At 41.9% G+C, this 20,882-nt stretch overlaps 1 protein-coding gene across 5 annotated transcripts in view; it reads right to left on the bottom strand.

Moving 5' to 3' along the window:
* The window catches only part of PIAS1 (protein inhibitor of activated STAT 1), a 140,947-nt gene that overhangs the window by 118,029 nt on the left and 2,036 nt on the right, over positions 1-20,882 (bottom strand). The window contains exon 2 of one of the 5 annotated variants that reach the window (XM_070054406.2): positions 146-243. The exons of the other annotated variants lie outside the window; for them this stretch is intronic. The gene's annotated coding sequence lies outside the window, so the exon portion shown is untranslated. The remainder of the gene's footprint in view (positions 1-145; positions 244-20,882) is intronic. 5 annotated transcript variants of the gene reach the window in all.

Raw genomic sequence — 20,882 nt, 5'->3', positions numbered from 1 at the left:
ACAAATATATTTATATCCCAGTAAATAACTATTTTTACTTTAAATAAGATTTTAGAAAAAAAATTATCAAACAAAATAATATAAGCAGGAGTTATTCAGCAATTAAAAACGCCACTTGGGATAGGTGCATTCTATATCTGAGTACCTGGGTTCTGATCCCACTCTATTTCTGATTCCAGCTTCTTGCTAATGTGCACCCCAGGAGGAAGCAGGTGACAGCTCAAGTACTTGGGTCCCTGCCACCTGCGAGAGAGACCTGAATTAAGTTCTGGGGACCTGACTTCAGCCTGACCCATCCCCAGATGTTGCTGGCATTTGAAGAGTAAAACAGTAAGAAATGTCTCCCTATGTGTCTCTAAAATAAACAGAAATAGGAGCCAGCGCCTCTATCCCAATATGGGCACCAGTTTGAGTCCCAGCTGCTCCTCTTTCCTGAGTGCTAATGTGCCTGTGAAAGCAGTGGAGGATGGCCCATGTATTTGGGCATCTACCACCGACATGGGAGACCCAGATGGAGTTCCTGGCTTTTGGCTTTGATCTGGCCCAACCCTCCCGGTCCCCCCCACCGCCCCGCCCCGTCACTGCAGCCATTTGGGGGATGAGCCAGTAGATGGAAGATCTTTTTCTGTCTCTCCCTCTCTGTAACTCTGCCTTTCAAATAAACATACATCTTTTAAAAAAAAATCAGTGATTTTTATGGGCAAAATTATACAAACTTCAATATACACTGTAACAATTTATACTTCACCATAACTCTGATGATTCAACTTCTTCATGGATTATAGCATTTACACCTACAAGTATAAATCAGAATATTGTCCCTGATAACAAGTGCAGATCACTGTGGCAATTACTTAAGTCCCTTCCCTTCTTCTTCCCCAAATGTCATCAGATGTAATTACTATATTCGATGGGCATGTGTATTTGCCAGTTATGCCTAACTTCAAAATGAAGTTTGCAAAACATTCCTGTCTACCTGCACGTATGGAATCCTCCTAATCAAAGAATGCTATAGCAGATTTGGAAAATTCCAGTACTTTGATACAAAAAATGATTACAATAACTGTTTAAGAGCTAGCACTGTGGCATAACAGGTTAAGCCACCACCTGCAACACCAGCATCCCTTATGGGTATCCGTTTTAAGTCCCAGCTGCTCCACTTCTGATCTAGCTCCCTGCTAATGCACTTAGAAAAGCAATGGAAGATGGCCCAAATACCTGAGCCAAATCCCTGGAAGACCCAGATCCTAGCTCCTGACTTTGGCCTAGCCCATTCCAGCCATTTGGGGAATGAACCAGCAAAAGGAGAATCAATCAATCAATCTCCCTCTCTCTCTCTGACTCTTCCTCTCTAACTCTGCTTTTCAAATAAAATATTTTTTTAAAAAAATAACCATACAAATAATATGCAAAATCATTATTACACTACAAGTTTTATTATTAAAATAACTTACTGATGCAAGTTACCTGGGAGGAAGGAGAGAAGAGACCAAATGAGCGTACAAAAAATAAGGCCTGAAGTCTTTTTATTAATCTTGATATTTATTACCATTCCATATTTCAAATTCTTCTATAAAGTTATATATACTATCTTGTATATATTTAATTTTTAAAAATAATCTACATTTCTCCTTAAATATACAATTTTTACTATCATTCATGAATTTTTTTTAGAACACTAACTTTTTAAGTTGATTTAAAAGGCAAAGTGACTGAAAGAGACAGAAACAGAGACAGAGAAAGCTATCTTCTATCCACTCGTTCATTCTCCAAATGACCACAACAGCTGGGGCTGGGCCAGGCTGCAACCAGGAGGTCCGGTCTCCCACATGAGTAGCAGGGACCCAGGTACTGAAGTCATCACCTGCAGCTTTCCATTCGCATGAAGTTGGATCCAAAGCTGAACCAGGACTCAAACCCAGGCACTCCTACACAGGATGCACATATCCCAAGAGGTGTCTTAACTATTGTGCAATCAATGGGTTAAGCCACCAGTTGTAATGTTGGCATCCTAGGTGAGCACCAATTCATGTCCTAGCTGCCCAACATCTAATCCAGCTCCCTGCTAATGTACCTGAGAAGGCAGAGGAAGTTGGCCCAGGTACTTGGGCCCCTGCCATCCATGTGGGAGACCCAGATAAAATTCCAGGCTCCTGGCTTTGGCTTGGTCCAACCCCCGGCTATTGTGGCCATTTGGGGAGTGAATCAGCAGATGGAAGATTACTCTCCCCTTCTTTCTCCCTGTAACTCTGCCTTTCAAATAAATGAATAAATCTTTAAAATAATCAATAATAAAATAAAAACCACAGTGCCAAAAAGCCTACCCCTTAATTTGTTTATTTATTTATTTGAGACTGAAAATTACCGTTTCCTGGTTCTCTCTCCAAATACCCACAGCCAGCCTATAACAGGAGCCATCAACTTAATCTGGATCTCCCACATGGATGATGGGGACCCAAACACCTGGGCCAATCACTCACTGCCTCTCACGGCGTGCAATAGCAAGAAGCTGGAATCGGAAAATGCATCAAGGCTGAAACCCAGGTACTCGGTTATTGGATGCAGGCATCTCAACCAGTGTCGTAACCTCTGGGCAAAATATATGCCCACACAAATACATATTTAAAAAAATCAACACTGGCTAGTATTTAAGAATGATTATTGGGCCAGCACCTGGCTCACTTGGCTAATCCTCCACCTGCAGTGCCAGCACCCCGGGTTCTAGCCCCAGTTGGGGCACCGGATTCTGTCCTGGTGGCTCCTCTTTCAGACCAGTTCTCTGCCGTGGCCCGGGAAGGCAGTGGAGGATGGCCCCAGTGCTTGGGCCCTGCACCCACATGAAGACCAGGAGGAAGCACCTGGCTGCTGGCTTTGCATCGGCACAGCACACCGGCCATAGCGGCCATTTGGGGGTTGAACCAACGGAAGGAAGACCTTTCTCTCTGTCTCTCTCTAACTCTGCCTGTTAAAAAAAAAAAAAAAAAAAAAGTGATTATCATACATTAGTATACTCTGTATTACAATCTTCATAGAAAGTTTACAATGACCTCCAGTTAAATACGAATTAGTCATAAACAAACACTGATCATATTCCCTCCCAGAAGGGAAACAAAATGATAGTAAAGGAATTTTTAAAAAAATCATTCCCAAGAAAACAAGATTAACTAGCAATTTCAAAAAACTTTTTGAGGATAAAAAGCAGATAGTATGGGGATAATTAAATTACCAGAAGCTATAACTTTCAAATGCCTAGAGAAGGAAATACTAAAGAAAGGCAAACACACACACACACACACACACACATACACACACACACATACACACATACACAGCAAATTCATCCAATAAGAAGGCAGGGGTGAGATGCAAGGCTGAAAATCAAAGAGGTGTTTGAAAATCTGTACATAGGATGGTAGGCACTCAGATTTCATCCATCTAAACATCCAGGACAAAAGCTCTTACCACGTCCCCTAGTCTCTCCTAACACAGGAGACGTGAAATCTACTGAACAATGAAACAGAGAGGCTCTGGGCTCAGAAATCCCACACAGAAAGAACCAAGTTTAAAAAGTGAGGCACAAGTCTAAACACACAGATAATAAGCAATATCTGCATGCCCCTAAGTGAGACACTTTTATCCACCCAGTCTTGTTCTTCAAACACCACCAGCCAAGTTAAGCACCTCCACAGAGATCAGAGAATTCATTTCAGGAAAAATTGAAAGCCTAACACATACTCACAACTGGAAAATCCCAAAGTAGGGAAAACTCACTTTCCAATCATCTTACAATTATAAATCACCAATAATTTGGAAAAGCCTCCTAAGAAAAATGATAGAAACCAAAGAAAGAAAAAGAATAAGGAAGAGAAAGTCAGTGGATAGAAATAATTTAGGGAGAAAAGGTAGTATACTTTATACAAAAGAAGAGTGCAGTCACTGTGAGAAAAAAATAAAGAAATACTATTAAAAAAGAAAAATAAAACAAAAAGAGCTATTTGAAATTTAAAACATGATATCAGAAATTAAAAAACTGGGGCCAGCATTGTGGCATAGTGGGTTAAGCTGCCACCTGCAGCACCAGCATCCCATATGGGCACCGGCTGACATCCCCACTACTCCACTTCTGCTTCGGCTCCTTGCTAAAACATCAGGGAGAGCAGAAGATGGCCCAAGTGCTTGGGTCCCTGCACCCACATGAGAGATCCAGAAGAAGCATTTGGCTCCTGGCTTCAGTTTGGCCCAGCCCTGGCTGTTGCGGCCTTTTGGGGAATGAACCAGCAGATGGCAGACCTTTCTCTGTCTCTCCCTCTCTCTGTGTTACTCTACCTTTCAAATTAATTAAACTTAAAAAATTAAAAATCCACGATTTCTCAAAGAGTTAAACATTCAGGCCAGCGCTACAGCATAGTAAGTAAAGCTGCTGCCTGCAATGCCAGCATCCCATATGGATGCCGGTTAAAATCCCAGCTGCTCCACTTCCCATCTGGTTCCCTGCTAATGCACCTGGGAAAACAGCAGACGACTTAAGTGCTTGGGCCCCTGCACCCACATGGGAGACGTGGAAGAAGTTCCTGGCTGCTGGCTTCAGTCTGGCCCAGCCCTGGATGTTGCAGCCATTTGGGGAGTAAACCAGCAGATGGATTCTTTCTCCTTTCTCTCTCTTTCAACTAAATAAATAATAACTCTTTTTTTTTTTTTTTTTTTTTTTTTTTTACAGGCAGAGTGGACAGTGAGAGAGAGAGTGACAGAGAGAAAGGTCCTCCTTTTGCCGTTGGTTCACCCTCCAATGGCCGCCGCGGCCAGTGCACCGCTCTGATCCAAAGGCAGGAGCCAGGAGCTTCTCCTGGTCTCCCATGGAGTGCAGGGCCCAAGCACTTGGGCCATCCTCCACTGCAGGAGCTGGCCTGGAAGAGGGGCAACCGGGACAGAATCCGGTGCCCCGACCGGGACTAGAACCTGGTATGCCGGCGCCGCTAGGCGGAGGATTAGCTTATTGAGCCGCGGCACCGGCCCAATAATAACTCTTAAAAAAAATAAAGTTCAACATGCAATTACAGTATGACCCAGCAACTCCACCTTGGGAATACACCCAAATTGAAAACAGCACTCAAACTGATACTTGTACACCAATATTCACAGTCTCTTTAGACACAATAGCCAAAAGTATCCATCAACAGATGAATCAATAAACAAATATATATTATATATACATATACACATAGGAATAGTATTCAGTTTCTTTTTTAAAGATTTATTTTATTTATTTGAAAGACAGAGTTACAGAGAGAGTTAGAGAGAGGTCTTCCATCTGCTGGTTCACTCCCCAGATGGCCACAACAGCTGGAGCCATGCCGATCCGAAGCTAGGAGCCAGGAGCTTCTTCCGGGTCTCCCGCGTGGGTGCAAGGGCCCAAGGATTTGGGCCATCTTCTGTTGCTATCCCAGGCCACAAGAACGCTGGATCGGAAGAGGAGCAGCCGGGATTAGAACTGGTGCCCATATGGGATGCCGGCGCTTCAGGCCAAGGCTTTAACCCACTTCGCCACAGCACCGGCCCCGGTACTCAGTTTTTAAGCAAATGAAAATCTGATACCTGCTACAACACTGATAAACCCTGAAATAATGAAATAAGCCAAATACAAAAAGATGAACAGTGTATGACCACTTTAACAAGACACTTAATCATAGTCAAATTCTTAGAACGTAGAACACCAGCATTTGGGAAGAGGAAGGAACGGGGAGTTGCCCCTTAATCTGCAGCATGCTTCTGGGATAATGAAAAAGTTATGCAAACAGTGGTGATGGCTACACAACACTGTGAATGTACTCAACGTCATGGAATTAAATGTATGCTTAAAACGGTTACAAAGGTACTTCTGTTACGTGTATTTTATCGCAATAAAACAGAAGTGGTTTGGGGGAGAATCAAGCATCTCTCTTGGGAAATTAAACTGTTCTAAATATTTTTTTGGAAAAACATTTGGAAGTTAAAGAAATCTCACAGAACACTGAATAAAGACAAAGAGATGGAAAATAGAAGAGGAAATACAAAGCAAGGGCAGAAGTTCAGGCTTCCAACAAGAGAAAATGAAAGGAAGAAAATTACTAAAGGGTTATTATGACACCTTCCTACAAATAAAGAACATCCATCTTTAGAGTGGGCCACCAAGTACCTTAACACAATAACCGAAAAATATCCACACTGAGGCCTCTCATCATGAAATCTGAGCATACCATGAATAAAGAAAGTCCTAAAACCTTCTAGACAGGTCACTTACAGAGGCACAGAAACTGAAACAGTACTCTGCACAATGTGAAAATCGTCTTTAGTTTATACTTTAAAAGGTCAAGAATGCAGAAGAGAAAACGTTCTAACTATTCAAAAAGTATACCCTACTTCAAATTCCCTAGTTTCACTCAAGAGATAAAACTAGCCTTTAGAGAAAAGTTTCTGAAAAGCTAAAGATTTGTCAGATTTAGCAGTAAACTAACTTCAATAAGTTCATTATTCAAGTTCAACATTAACTTTATTTTAAATTTCTTTTGTTCCCAATGGATTCTGGTTACTTTAATTTGACAAAACTAACCTAAGAATGAATGATACTTTCTAACAGACAAGGGGGAGAAAGGAAGCAAAGGGCTGGAGGGGAGAGAGACAGGAACACCAGAATCAAAGAATTTATTATGTAAATCCAATACCTTCACTACCACCCAGACACAAACGCACATTTACCATCAGACCTCATCCCTTCAGATGATTGTGCTTTACGATGACAGATGTTTGAACAAAAAGTGAGACACTTTACTACCAATGTTACAAATGATATCTATTTGTAAAACAAAAGGTTCAGTATCACCCTCCACACTCCATAGAATTACATGTTGAGATCAGCAGATTCCAGAAAACACTAACATACTCAGTAGAGAATAAAATGTTTACCTAGAAGAAAATATGTACTAAACAATTATCACCCAACCTTTAAGAAGCAAAGTTTCACCCACTCAACAAAAGAGTATTCAATAGCTTTATCACATTCAGTGTTTATATCCAAATACTGCTGCTAATTACCAATGAGTCTTATCTAATATCCCTTCTATTGGGTACAACAGATTGCCACCTGGAAAAGCATTTTAAATAACAGCCACATACACTAAGTAACATTCTGATAGGCATAAACTGCCACTTAGGACACCTACATTCCAAATCAGAGTACCAGTTGCTCTGCTTCCAATCCAGCTTCTTGCTAAGACATCCTGCAAGGCAGTGGCTGATAGCACAAATGCTTGGGCCCCTGCCACCCATGTGGGAGACCTGGATGGAGTTCCGGGCTCCTGGCTTCAGCCCAGCCCAGCCCTGGCTGTTGTGGGCATTTGGGGAGTGAAGCACCAGATAGAAGAGCTCTCTTTTTCTCACTCTTGCTCTTACTCTGCCTTTCAAGTAAATGAAAAATAAACATTAAAACAAAAAAGAAGTAATGTTCTAAAATCAGTATGGAAGAAAAGGTTATTAATTTTGCTGTTCATACTTCATTAGTCTGAACTATTCCTGGGACTGTCTAAATTCAGGAGTGAAGACTAATGGTAATCCTAAAATTCATGCTAATTTCTCTAACTATGACTCAATTAAAAGATCTTTCACTTTTAAGATACAAATATATGCAGCTGGTGCTGTAGCACAGTAGGTTAAAGCCCCAGACTGCAGCGCCGGCATCCCATATGGGTGCCAGTTCGAGTCCTGGCTGCTCCACTTCTGATCCCAGGCTCTTTGCTATGTCCTGGGAAAGCAGCAGAAGATGGCCCAAGTCCTTGGGCCCCTGCACCCACGTGGGAGACCCAGAAGAAGCTCCTGGCTTCTGGCTTCGGATCAGCACAGCTCTGGCCGTCGTGGTCATTTGAGGAGCGAACCAGCAGATGGAAGACCTCTCTCGCTCGCTCGCTCTACCTCTCTAACTCTTTCAAATAACAAAATAAATATATTTTTTTAAAAAAGACACTGATCTATTGAAATCACACTAAAATAACATGAAGCGGGGACAGCATTTGGCACAGTGCTTACATCACCCTTTGGGTTGTCCATATCCCATAGCAGAGTTCTCAGCTTCACTTCCAATTCAGCTTCTTGCTTGGGCATGCCCTGGGAGGCACTCAGTTATAGCTAAAGAACCTGAGTCCCTGCCATCTATTTGGGAGACCCAGATTAGGTTCTGAGCTCCTGGTTTGGCCTGCCCGGTTGCTGTGAGCATTTGGTGAGTGAAACAGTGGATGAAAAAAAATCAATCTGAGGATCTCTCTCTGCCTTTTAAAAAAATGTGCAAGTTTTTAAAAATAAAATAACTTCTGAAACAAAATGTTCCTTTTCCCACCTTAATTTTTTTTAAAGACTTATTTAATTTATTTGAAAGACAGAGTTAGAGAGAGAGGTTTTCCATCTTCTGGTTCTCTCCCCAATGTCTGCAACAGCTCCAAAGCCAGGAGCCAGGAGCTTCTTCTGGGTCTCCCACATGGGTACAGGGGCCCAAGCACTTGGACCATCCTCTGCTGTTTTCCCAGGTGCATTAGCAGGCAGCTGGATCAGAAGTGGAGCAGCCAGGACTTACCGGTGCCCATATGAGATGCTGGTGCTGCAGGCCAGGGCTTTAACCCACTACCCACAGCGCCAGACCCTCACCTTACTTTTAGACCTTGAGGCATCATTCCTCAAGATACAAAATAGAGAAACCAGATTTTTTCACACACAATTCTAGAGAAACATAGACAGAAACTGAAAAGCATTCAGAGTTTATATCCTTTAGGTTCTATTTTGTTTTTATCCTACAAGAGAGAAAGGAAACAAATATGTAGGATGCAAATCAGTCATAGATATTTGGTAAGAGCTAAGCTCTGCCTAGAATGGAAATTATTGGCTAAAATTAAGTTAGGGAACATCTGCAGAGATTTTTCATTTATCCATGATTCCCACCCCTTACCACAGAAAGAAAAGTAATCAAAGGTTGAGATACATCCTTGAAAAGATAGTTAGACATTTTCTATATCATTACTGATAAAAACTACCTCAAGCACATTCGCTCGGTGCAATGCAAACTGTTAGTGTTCAGCATTTACAACAGATTACACAGCTTAATAAGCAGCTTCTGCTTAGCAAACTGGCCTTGTTAATGGATCACTGTATCTATAAACAAACTATCTTTTTAAATTACAGAAAATACGAAGAGAAGGTGAATGGGATGTTCCCATTTTAAATTATTAACTCCTGTACTGTGAATCTTACATATTTTTTTAAAAGTTTAGGTTTTCTGAACCAGCGTTGTGGCACAGCGGGTTAAGCCACAGTCTTAACCAGTTCCATATGGACACCAGCTACAATGGTTAGGGCTGGGCCAGGCAAAGCCAGAAGCCTAGAGCATGGAGCTTCATCCACGGTTTCCCACCTGGGTGGCAAGGGCCCAAGTACTTGGGCTACCTTCCAGTGCTTTCCCAGGTGTTTTAACAGGGAGTGGGATCAGAAGCAGAGCAGCCAGGACTCAAACCTACACTTGGATATGGGAGGCCAGTTTTGCAGGCAGTAGTTTAGCCCAGCGCACCACAACATCTGCCCTTTCAAATCAGTTTCTTAAATACTATTGCAATACAGAATATGAAACCATTATTAATGAACATCTTCTACCCCAATACACTGAAATTGCAATGGTCCATCTCCCATTTCAATTGGTCTTTTTTACTCATGCATGATTTTGTAAGATCATGTGTTAGTTACTCAGAAAATACTCATTCACTGAGTTATACAGTTCCTCTAAACACTGATGCATTTCACTACACAATTTCAACATACATTCACTAATAACATACTGATCTTATCAAAAAAGTCAAGTACTGGGAAACTATCAAGCTCACAGTAGCAAATACAAGCCTTCCAAAATTGCATTTTCACTTGAAAGCTTGGATTTCATCATTAGTAACATACACTGCCAGTTGTTTTCCTTGCAGTGACAAACTCATTTGATTTTTTGAGAAAAATGTATGCCAAATACACAAGTCTGTATAATTGTATTTTGCCAGGCATTCTTTCAAATAAAAATGATATTTTATTTAAAAAGACAGACTAGCCAAACAACACAAGTTCTTTTCCCTGAGTTAACCATCAGATTTGGTATGTAAAAAAAAACTGCTTTACAGGTACTTTTCATTTTATCATATGAAATATATTTTAAAACTAATTCAAGGGGTTGATGCTGTGGTGCAGCAGGTTAAGCCACTGCCTACAATGCCAGCATCTCATATGGGTGCCAGTTAGAGTCCCAGTTGCTCCACTTTTGATCCAGTTCCCTGCTAATGCGCCTGGGAAAGCAGCAAAAGATAACCCAACTGCCTGGGCCCTGCACCCACATGGGAGACCCAGAAGACGTTCCTGGCTCCTGGCTTCTGCCTGGCCCAGCCAGTCCTGGCTGTTTTGGTGATTTGGGGAGTAAACCAGTGGATGGAAGATCTCTCTCTCTCTGTCTCTCCCTCTCGTTATAATTATGCCTTTCAAATAAAATCTTTTTAAAAATTCAAAGATTGAAATACAATGAAATTAACAAATTTTATAACTTCATTAGACAGATTCCAAGTGTACAGTGAGGACGAATACAACTAGTACAATTTACTAACTTAATTCATGCTAAGGTGTCAGCAGTTTCACCCAACACTGGTTTTGCAAATGTTAATATACCAAATAATGCCTTACTATTATTAGGGAAAAAATTCTGATCTGGAGAAACCCCAGTCTGGAGAAGCACCAGGAACTGAGAAACAGGCTTTGAGAACAGTTGTAATCACTGTGCTTTACACCTTTATAGTTTAAAAAGTTTTAGTACATATTATAACATGTGTCTATACACACACACATGCAATAATATTCTCAAACCACCAATAGCCTGGAGTCTCACACAACTGGCATTCAAACGTTAAGTGAATGACAGAACGTCAGATAGGTATTTCTTGAATCAGTAACAATTGCTAAGTAACTACTATAAGCCAGGTTATGAGCTACTGGCCTCCACATTCCCTTTCCTGGATAATTTAAAGAAATCCATAGACCAGAATGATGATTTTTAACATATGAAAAATACTCTGAAATGTTCCCCATCTTTAAGATTAGACCTGCATAACTTTTTAAGAAAGTCTTAACATTCACCATAAAGCACAAGACATCAAGTTAAATTCTATTTTAAGTACTATGCTATGAGACTAAAAACAGGCTTGTTCACATTCAGAAACCAAAATACAAAAATGAACTGCCTAGGCTGTGCATTGCCAGAACCCCATAAAGAGCCTGCATTCCATGTCTCCTCAAGCCAAACTATCTGTCATGTTTTGCGTTCTATTTTAAAGTAAAACTCCAACACTGATACTGTAGGTTACATTAAATGTGGTAATCATTTTTATAAAATAGCATAGCAAAACCATTAACAGAAGTTCATAAGAACTTTTAACCACATATACTGATAAATTCAAGAGGTGAATCTCTGCAAACATACCTATGAAATATTCTGCACTGTTAAAAAGAATGAGATCTTATTTTGGGGTATGTCTTGGAAAGATATTCAACATATACTGATAGTGAAAAAACAAGTTGAAGGATATTATCTGTACATGCATTCATTTCATAAATGTTAGAAGTTCCTTCTATCTGCCCAGTTTAGAAAGAGAGTGATGATGAGGTCGGAGAGACAGAGCTCCTGTCCCTCCGGTTCACTCCACAAATGCTGCTAACTGCCAGGACTGGGCCAGGCTGCAGCTGGGAGTCAGGAATTTAATCTAGGTCTCTTGTGAGTAGCAAGAACCCAATTACCTGAGCCATCACCACTGCACCACCAGTACAGAGCCCGGGATGCTCGTGTCTTAATCTTTTATTTATTTATTTATTTTAAAGATAAGGATGTGCCTTACTGTTACATCTATTTTTTGTTTGTTTGTTTTTTGTTTTGTTTTTGTTTTTGTTTTTGTTTTTGTTTTTTTGGACAGGCAGAGTGGATAGTGAGAGAGAGAGAGACAGAGAGAAAGGTCTTCCTTTGCCGTTGGTTCACCCTCCAATGGCCACCGCGGCCGGCGCGCTGCAGCCGGCACATCGCGCTGATCTGAAGCCAGGAGCCAGGTGCTTCCCCTGGTCTCTCATGCGGGTGCAGGGCCCAAAGACTTGGGTCATCCTCCACTGCACTCCCGGGCCATAGCAGAGAGTTGGCCTGGAAGAGGGGCAACTGGGAGAGAATCCGGTGCCCCGACTGGGACTAGAACCCGGTGTGCCGGCGCTGCAAGGCAGAGGATTAGCCTATTGAGCCGCGGCGCCAGCCTTGTTTGGTTTTTTAAGATTTATTTATTTATTTATTATTTATTTGCAAAGAGGCAGAGGCAGAGAAAGTCTTCCATCTGTTAGTTCACTCCTCGAATGGCTGCAACGGCCAGATCTAACCCAATCTGAAGCCAGGAGCTGGGAACTTCTTTCAGCTCTCCCACGTGGATACAGAGGCCCAAGCACTTAGGCCATCTTCTACAACTTTCCTAGGCCATAGCAGAGAGCTGGTTTGGAAGTGGAGCAGCTGGGACTCAAACCAGTGCCCTTATGAGATGCTGGCGCCACAGGTGGAAGCTTAGCCACTGCACCACAGTGCAGGCCCCATTTTATTGTTTTTAAAGATTTTGCTTACTTATTTGAGAGGTAGAGTTACAAACAGTTAGAAGGAGACAAAGGTCTTCCATCCGCTGGTTCACTCCCACAATGGTGGGTGTGAGGCAGATCCAAAGCCAGGAGTTTCTTCCAGGTCTCCTACAAGGGTGCAGGGCCCAAGTGCTTGGGCCATCTTCTACTGCTTTCCCAGATCACAGCAGAGAGCTGGACCAGAAGAGGAGCAGCCAGGACTAGAACTGGCACCCATATGGGATGCTGGCACTGCAGGCAGAGGATTAATCTACTGTACCACAGCACTGACCCCTTGGTGTCTTAATCTTAACCTCTAGGCTAAATGCCCCCCACTTAGGGTTTCGAGTTGAGAAACATTCTAGAACTGACTATAGTGATAGCTGTACAACTTTGTCAATACACCAAAAACTATTTGATTATACTCTTTAAATGATGAACTATGTGGTAAGTGAACTATATTTCAATAAAGCTGTTAATGCTCTCTCTACCCACCCAAGAAAAGAGATGCACGCCAAAGTGGCAATGTCTAGAGGAAGAATGAAAATGGTGAGCTCTTTCAAATTTTACTTAATTTATTGCTCTTTCATCACAGTGAAATACGTATTCACATCTTATATAGATAGAAAGAATAGGCCGGCGCCGCGGCTCAATAGGCTAATCCTCCACCTAGCGGCACCGGCACACCGGGTTCTAGTCCCAGTCGGGGCGCCAGATTCTGTCCCGGTTGCCCCCCTTCCAGGCCAGCTCTCTGCTATGGCCAGGGAGTGCAGTGGAGGATGGCCCAAGTGCTTGGGCCCTGCACCCCATGGGAGACCAGGAGAAGCACCTGGCTCCTGCCTTCGGATCAGCGCAGTGCAGACCGGCCGCAGCGGTCATTGGAGGGTGAACCAACAGCAAAGGAAGACCTTTCTTTTTTTTCTTTTTTTTTTTTTTTTTTTGACAGGCAGAGTGGACAGTGAGAGAGAGAGAGACAGAGAGAAAGGTCTTCCTTTGCCGTTGGTTCACCCTCCAATGGCCGCCGCGGCAGGCGCGCCGCAGCAGGCGCGCTGCGGCCGGCGCACCGCGCTGATCCGATGGCAGGAGCCAGGTGCTTTTCCTGGTCTCCCATGGGGTGCAGGGCCCAAGCACCTGGGCCATCCTCCACTGCACTCCCTGGCCACAGCAGAGAGCTGGCCTGGAAGAGGGGCAACCGGGACAGAATCTGGCGCCCCAACCGGGACTAGAACCCGGTGTGCCGGCGCCGCTAGGCGGAGGATTAACCTAGTGAGCCGCGGCGCCGGCCAAAGGAAGACCTTTCTCTCTGTCTCTCTCTTTCTCTCTCTGTCCACCCTGCCCGTCAAAAAAAAAAAAAAGAGATAGAGAGAGAATATAAAAGCTAAACTTAAAACATCCTTCAAAAATCCTTCCTATATTATTCTGGACTTAATGTTACTCAAATTAACCTCAGAAGCAAAATGAAACAACAGTGAACATATGACCCTAATATTATTTCCAATTTATACTATCATACAGAAATGAGAATCACCCCATCCCTGACAGAATCTTGATTACAATGTGCTCTTTTGACAAATATTCATTCAGCATCTATTGTATTAAGAGTAGGGATGTGAGAGGACAAAATAACGTACAAATAAAACACTAGTAGGGCCGGTGCTGTGGCACAGTGTGTTAAGCCTCAACCTGCAATGTCTACATCCTATAGGGACCATTTTGAGTCCCTTCTGCTCCACTTTGGATCCAGTTCTCTACTAATGTTCCCGGGAAAGCAGCAGAAGATGGCCCGACTGTTTGGGCCTCTGCCATCCACGTGGGAGATCAGATGGAGTTCCCAGTCTAGTTGTTGAAGCCATCTGGAGAGTGAACCAGTAAATGGAAGACTTCTTTTGGTCTCGATCTCTCCCTCTCTGACTTTCAAATAAATAAAATAAATCTTAAATACACACACACACAAAGCCGACAAAAAGCAGCAAACTAACAGCTCTGGCTTTAAGTTAAGGACTTTTGCTATACTGCTGAGGAGACAAAACACACAAACTAGACTGGGATCAAGCTATAGAAAATCTTGAATACCAGATTGAAAGCTAGGACTTTGTCCCATTTTCAATGGAAAGCCACTGAAAGTTTTTATTCACAGATGAAAAGTATTTTAGTGAAATTAACCTAGCAATCAAATGTAGGGAAGAGGAAACTGAAAGTAGAGAATAGCAGGAAAGGTAAGAAAGGGATGAAGTTTTCAAAGATAGGAATGTCTGCAACAGTCCTGCCAGTGTTACTGATATTTCAGTTACCAGCTAACGTTCAAAGAGTTTTCCTTTGTTTTGGTTGACTGATCTAAAAAAAGCCGAAAAGAAACAAACGTAGTTGCTTCATTTTGATGAAGTTTAAGTTTATAGCAAAGAATCAAGATTTGTCAGAAAATTCTGAGGGAAGGATTCTGGAGAATATCTTTTCACACCACACCACCGAAACCAAGAGTAAAGGAAATTAAAAGCAACAGGCATTTTACAATTTTCAACATGGAAGGGGAAGTATAGGTCACAAACATCTAGCAGTAAAAGAAATAAAAAACATAAGGGCAATTAGTACTACAGATGCTCTTCCACTTAACAACGGGTTATATCTTGATAAACCTATCATACATTGGAATTAAGTCAAAATGTGCAGGCGGGGAGTGGGGGCAGTATTGTGGTGTAGCAGGTAAAGCGCTGCCTGAAATGCCTATATCCCATATATGCACCAGTTCAAGTACCGGCTGCTCCACTTCCGATCCTGCTCCCTGCTAATTCGACTGGGAAAGCAGCAAGAATGGTCCAAGTACTTAGGCCCCTGTGCTCACACAGAAGACCCAGAAGCAGCTCCAGGCTCCTGGCTTCAGCCTCACCAAGTCCTGGTCATTTCAGCCATCTAGAGAGTGAATCAGCAGATGGAAGACATCTCTCTCTCTCTAACTCTGCCTTTCAAATACATAAAATAAATTATCTTTAAAATGCATGTAGTGGCCAGCATCCCATATCAGAGGGCTGGTTCTAGTCCCTGCTGCTCCATTTCCAATTCAGCTCCCTGCTAATACATCTGGGAAAGCAGAGGATGATGGCCCATCTGCTTGGGCACAGATCGCCTACATGAGAGACCCAGATGGAGTTCCAAGCCCCTGGCTTCAGCATGGACCAGCCCTGGTCATTGTAGCCATTTGGGGAGTGAACAGGCAGATGGAAGATCCCTCCATTTCTGTCTCTCCCTCTCACTGTCACTCTGCCTTTCAAATAAAATTTTTTAAAAGATCCATTGTAATACCCATAATGTACTTAACTTAATGTAGCTCAACAACACTGTGCACTATAGAATATTGTTTGTTTCTCCACAATCCTGGGGCTAACTGGGAGTTGTAGCTGGATGTCCCTGCCCAGCACACTAAAGAAGTCTCATACTACATCATGCTTTAAGAGAAAAGATCAAAATTTAAAGTATAATTTTTACTGAATGTATAGGACTGTTAAACCATCAAAGTCAAAAGTATATAAGTAGGAGCCCTGTGTACTTCTGAAAATAACAGTACAGGACAACTAAGAACTTTAAAATGTTTTTACTACCTCAGGCCTGGCGTTGTGACATAACTGGTAAAGCTGTCACCTGCATCTCATATGGGCACCAGTTCAAGTCCCAGCTGCTCTACTTCTGATCCAGCAGCAGAAAATGTCTTAAAGAGCCAGCACTGTGGCATAATAGAGGGTATAGTTGCTGCCTGTAGTGCCAGTTTCCCATATGAGCACCAGTTCAAGCCCCAGCTGCTCCACTTCCAATCCAGCTCTCTGCTATGGCCTGGGATAGCAGTAGAAGATGGCCCAAGTCCTTGGGCCCCTGCACCCTTGTGGGAGGCTGAAAGAAGCTCCTGGCTCTGGATCAGCACAGTTCCGGCGGTTGCAGCCAATTGGGGAGTGAACCATTGGATGGAAGACCTCTCTCTCTCTTTCTCTGCCTCTCCTCTCTCTGTGTAACTCTGACTTTCAAATTTTCGTTTCTATTTTTCTATATATTTTCAATATAGTTTTAATTAATTAATTTTTTTTTGACAGGCAGAGTGAGAGAGAGAGAGAGAGAGACAGAGACAGAGAGAAAGGTCTTCCTTCCTTTGGTTCACCTCCTAAATGGCGGCTATGGCCGGCGCCCTGCAGCAATCCGAAGGCAGGAGCCAGGTGTTTCCTCCTGGTCTCCCATGCAGGTGCAGGGCCCAAGCACTTGGGCCATCCTCCACTACCTTCCCAGACCACAGCAGAGAGCTGGACTGGAAGAGCAGCAACAGGGACAGAATCCAGTGCCCCAACCAGGACTAGTACCCGGGGTGCCGGCGCCGCAGGCAGAGGATTAGCCTAGTGAGCCGCGGCGCTGGCTTCAGTATAGTTTTAAAATGCCAGTTAAAACTTATAAGTATTTAAATAAGGCACAAAGTGTGCAATATTTGATATATCTTCCAAAACTAAAACACACTTGAAATAAGTTACACATTATCTCATAATCTATTTCACATATCAAATGTTCTAATTCAGAAGCACTGTCTACTATCATTTTATAAAATCTGCCTCTATCATTTAATAATCTGACATGTTTACAGAAATAAAGGTGTAACAATGAACAAACCAAGAATTACTAATTTATTTCACTCATAACATCTAATCAGAAAACCACTTGCATTGCTCTCTAAAGCACACACAAAAAGATCTGTTCCATCAATATATTTAGTTAGAATAAAACATGTCTCAACTTTTTTTTTTTTTTTAATTTATTTTATCTATTTGAAAGACAGAGAGAGAGAGAGAGAAATCTTCCACCCACTAGTTCACTCCCCAAATGGCTGCAACGGCTGGGGCTGTGCCAGGCTGAAGCTAGGAGCCAGGAACTGTAGTCTCCCACCTGGATGCACGGGGCCCAAGGACTTGAGAAATCTGCTGCTGCTCTCCCAGGCCCATTATTAGGGAGCTAGATGGGAAGTGAAGCATCCAGGATGCGAACCGGCACCCATATGGGATGCTGGTGCAATAGGTGGTGGCTTAACCTGTTGGGCCACAATGCTGGTCCCTCAAACTTTTATATAAGAGTATTTCTCAAGGCATTGTTCAAAATAACAAAATCCATCGTCCTTTTCTCAGCAGGGAGTGGGCATGTGGTCCCTCTACCCAGTTATTCAGAAACAGAGGGAAAAGAGCCACCTCAGCATCTTGGTGCAAAAGACTTTCCATCTACCATGCTGGGTCCTGAAGAAGAAGAAAAAAATATATATAGCAAAAAAAAAAAAAAAAAAAAAAAGGCAGAAATCATCCAACTGTCTAATGATAAGAACTACTAAATACTACGTAAACTTTCAAATGATCATAGAGACCTGTATTTACTAACCTGGAAAGACAGCTATGAAAACAGCAGTACAAATAAAAAATAGTGTGATCTCTTTTTATGATGACTATAACATACGCATATGCTCACAAATAAAGTCTAAATGGATAGATACCCAGATGTTAACGATTACCTAAATGCTGAGATTACAGGTGCTGTTTGTTTTTTGCTTATGTCTCAGTATTCTCTGAAATTGTCCCAAACAAAATAGTATGATTCAGGGACCGGCGTTGTAGCAGAGTGGGTAAAGCCACCATCTGCGAAGCCAGCATCTCATCTGAGCTCCAGTTCGTGTCCCAGCTGCTTCCACTTCCAATCCAGCTTCCTACTAATGGCCTGGGAAAAGCAGATGGTGGCAAGTGCATGAATCTCTGCCACCCACAAGGGAGAGCTGGATAGGAAATTCCCTGCTCCTGGATTCGGTCTGCCCTAGCCCTTGCAGCTATCTGGGAGGTAAACCAGAGAATGGAAGATCTCTGTGTATCTCCCTCTCTTTCAAAAAAATAATCACTAAAAAAAATAACAATATGATTCCAACTAACAAACTCTCAACTTCTTTCAAGGAAGTTTGCAAAAACCCCAAGGAATATCCAAAAATACCTTAGCACAGGGTGAAAAGAGAAAGTATCAGTAACAAACTAAATAGAATCCTTTTTGAGTTAGGCACTCTAGAGGACTCCAGGGCTGCCACCATACCTTTACAGATGCCTAAAGCATAGAGTTTTGAAATCACAAGACCTTGGTTCAGGTCCCTGCCACTTCTATTTGTATGACCTTAGGCTAGTCACTTACCCTTTCTGGGCTTACGACCTATAAAAAGGAGTTTCTACTTGCCTTTCCTACTACAAAGAACTGTTGCAAAGATCAAAGGAAATAATGCATTACATTATGAAGTGCAAAGAACTTACTATTGGAACATTTAGGAAAAAAAAAAAAAAAAAAAAAAGACACTCAAAGCCACAGCAGAATACTTCAGAAAATACTACAACACTTCTCTAAAGTAATGAACCACATGTTTTTGTTTTTAAAGCTAATCTCATCACAAGCATCCAGTTTTTCTAAGACTTAGATACTTCTTCCCAGCAGCTACTACAATCATAGGCCATGTTATTTTCGTATCCCGAGTTACCAACAAGAAAGGGTACAAACTACATTGATCTCAAAAGCCTCAGCAAGAACACTGAACAGCATGTTGATGGGGTTCACCAGGAGAACCCAAGGTTAATCAGCTATAGACTCGCCACTAAGCACTACTACAATCAACAGGGATTACAAGAGACTGAAGAGAAAGACAACCCAATTACCCAGGAGAAAAGAGGCAGAGGACACGGCGGCAGCATTTCAAAATAATTACATGAAATACTTAAAAATACTTAAAGGGTTTTATAAATTGTTTTTAAATACTGTTCATAAAAATGGTGACATGAAACAAAAGGCATCTAAATGAGGCACTTGAAAAAAAGCAAGTTATGGAGCTTCAAAACAAGTCTGTGAACAAACTGTCAGATTTACTTGCCTCCATTTAAGATAAAAGTAGACAAACTGCACCACAAAGATCAAAATTAAGTGGCTATTTCTTGATAATAAAGAGGCAGAATATGACAACAGAATTTACTGATGTGCTTACAGATAACTTTTAAAAGTGTGGTTTCTCTTTTCATTGAACTCCGTTATTTACTCCACTAAAAGGATGAACTTCTCTCCCACTGTTCCTCCTGTGAGCTAAAATGGCAATATAACTTGGTTTGAGTTTTCATGCAAAAAGCATTTGTTCAGAAAAAAGTACTTTAAGAAGAGCTACACGAAGCTGTCAGATTATTAACTACCAAGATCATCTGGCCATCACACCAGCCTGCTTTTAAGTTCCTGAAGATAATAAAATATTCACCCTCCATGTTCTTACAAATGTCATTTATGGGTATTCCCCTAATGAAAAAGTAAACCTTTTATAAACAAATGTGCACAGAGAACTCATTTTGATATATATGACTCACAATCTGATTTTTATTGGCAATATTTTAAAGTGTTGCAGCTTGCGCTATTTCTACATGGGATACAGATCTGTGTTTCCCATCAGATCTTTGCAGATTCGTTATAGATTCAGAAGGACTCACTAAAAGGTCCATAAGGAAAATAATTACTAATAGAATCCACAGCAAAATGAAGTCTCTACTGCGAATGAAAAAGCCACCGCATTTACTCCAAGCCTCAGAGCTGGGAGTACTGTATTTCCAAGAGAACCTCCCCCCCCAAAGTCTAGCTTTTTCTTGATTCTTATTGATTTGCCCTTACTAGTAATGCACACTATTTCTCCACACCACAAACAAAAACCTTCACAAGGTATCAGTTCCAAAAGGAATATCTCCCACACCTTACTGCACGAAATAATTATGCACAGACATCTCAAATAACTAGGGTAGGTGATCCTGAGATCACCACCATGCCCCAAGAAAGAACAGCAAATTCAACCACAAGGAAGTATTAACACAAATTTTTGATACAGTTATCACCAGCTAAGCAATTTTCAGAGCTCCTCAAAGTCTCAGGCACACACAATGACATACCAACATGTCAAAACAGTTATTATAACTTGAGAAATTATACAACAGGAACATAAAAGTAGAGAACAACTCCTCTGGAAAAACTCAAGAAAATTTTGAGAGCAAGCAAGCAAGCAAAGGAAGCCAATTTTAGAAAAATAACATTTCCCCCCAAGTGTATGGTGTTTATCTGATACTGGCTCATTTTTATAAAGAGAACTTTTACCTAACAAGACTCACACCAGGGATCTGATGTATCCCCAAAGGCACTTTCTTAAAATG

The sequence above is a fragment of the Oryctolagus cuniculus genome, chromosome 12 (assembly GCF_051225735.1).
Source record: "Oryctolagus cuniculus isolate XC-2025 breed Fujian yellow rabbit chromosome 12, ASM5122573v1, whole genome shotgun sequence".
In the NCBI taxonomy this organism is placed as follows: domain Eukaryota; kingdom Metazoa; phylum Chordata; class Mammalia; order Lagomorpha; family Leporidae; genus Oryctolagus; species Oryctolagus cuniculus.
This window is presented reverse-complemented; position numbering and strand designations above follow the sequence as displayed.